Source organism: Cynara cardunculus (assembly GCF_001531365.2).
Source record: "Cynara cardunculus var. scolymus isolate 2C chromosome LG 12, CcrdV1, whole genome shotgun sequence".
NCBI lineage: Eukaryota > Viridiplantae > Streptophyta > Magnoliopsida > Asterales > Asteraceae > Cynara > Cynara cardunculus.
In genome coordinates, this window is record NC_037539.1 from 11,143,692 (window position 1) to 11,145,630 (window position 1,939).

Below are 1,939 nucleotides of genomic sequence, written 5' to 3' on the forward strand. Positions count from 1 at the left end.
TAAAACTAATATATATAAAAATTAAATTATAAGAAAAAATAAAACTTATTAGAACCAATATAGCAATATGTATAATATAATACTATAAAATCAATATATTACTTAGTGGTAAAGGCTTGGGCATGACATAGTAATGAACCCGAGTTCGAGTCCTGGGAGGGGAGTGTTGACGACATTTAAGTGGGACCATATTTAGCCTCTAAATTTGTCGGGGATTAGTTGGGCTTTGGCCCGGACACCCTTACAAAAAAAAAGTACATTAAAACAAATGTAAGGATATTAATCAAAATGTATCACAATTATACAAAACTAGGTAAGAACACCGTATTTGCATGATGAATCAAAAATATTTTATGTGAATATATGTATAGGATAAATCGATAATTCGATATTACGATTTATGACAAAACAATCCTCATTGTGATCAATAGCCTCACACATTTCTTTTATAATCTTAAGCCAATTATAAAGTTTGATGATGTAGAACTTAATTAATATATATGTAGGGTTGGGTTCACGTGAGAGCAAGGGTTTTTCGTGAGACCAATTTATATTCATTGATCAACTTTATAAGCTAACGATATAATGATCTAAAATTGTATGGTGACAATTTTATAATTATTGAGAAATCTCGTGGCAATTTTATGATTATGGATATTGAGATTGTAAATCTAATCCAAGAGTTAAAAATTGGTCTTACGGATCTCACGAAAAAGCCTTGGTCTCATATGATTCCAAGTCTGTATAAGTATATACAAAAGTAGGAAAATACAACGACATGTTTATCTATGTCTTGCATTAATTTTTGAAATGAAAGATTATGGAGTTTGATTAGACTTTTTCAATGATAATGACTTCAAGCTTATCTATCAAGAGGATAGAATCTTATCCGCTTTTACCCTTGGGATATCAAAACTTTGACCAATAGTTTTTAAAAAGGTACATTGTAAGAAAAAAATAATTATTTTAATTTGATTTTTTTTTATAACGTATTTTTAAAACTTACATTTTGGTATTTATAATGTAAAGTTTTAAACATTTAAGTATTCGGATAATCGGTTGAAGCATTAATCGGTTATCATGTTGATGTGGCGAGTGATGTGGTATTCCACTCAGTGTTATTTACTGACGTGGTTAGTGACATGAATTTTTTGTTAAATCTAAAATTAGTCTTTTATTAATTTAAAATTAGTCTTCAACTAGTTACCCAGATACTTAAATGTTTAAAACTTTGCATTATAGATACCAAAAAGAAAGTTTTGAAAGTACGTTATCTAAAATAGGAATCAAGTTAAAGTAACTTATTTTTTCATGCAATTTGCCTTTTTCAAAATGTCAAATTTGTAATAAACCAAACTAATTAATTAACATGTTATTAAAGGTACCAATTAAGTTAATTAATAGGCAAAGTGTACATAAAATGTCTTTTTTTTCTTTTAAGAAAATTAAAAATCGTATGAAAAATGTCTAACAAGCATCTCCGGTGTATAAGTCATCAAAAGGTCTTTTACTTTTGTAACGTTAGCTTTCCACTAATATTTTTTTAATAAATACCTATTTTTACCAATCTTCTCCACTGCAAAAAAAAAAAATTCCAAAACTTTTCCATCAGTTCCGTTATAATCTACCTTCATCTATTTAAAATGTTCTATAAGAACTCCTAATTTAATTTGTCATATTAAAGTTCATGTCAAATCTTTTGAAAATAAAAATTATTTATGTAATACCCATAATTTTACAATGAGAAATGTTATGTAATATAAAACAGATTCTCCAAAAATGTGATAACCAGATCCTGGTTATTATCCAAGGTAAATTTATACGTGAATATTTGACTAAATGATTTTCGTGATAGCATGATTATTTGTTACATGCCGGTATGTAAATTGATATTTGGATATATATATATATATATATATATATGTATGTGTGTGTGTGT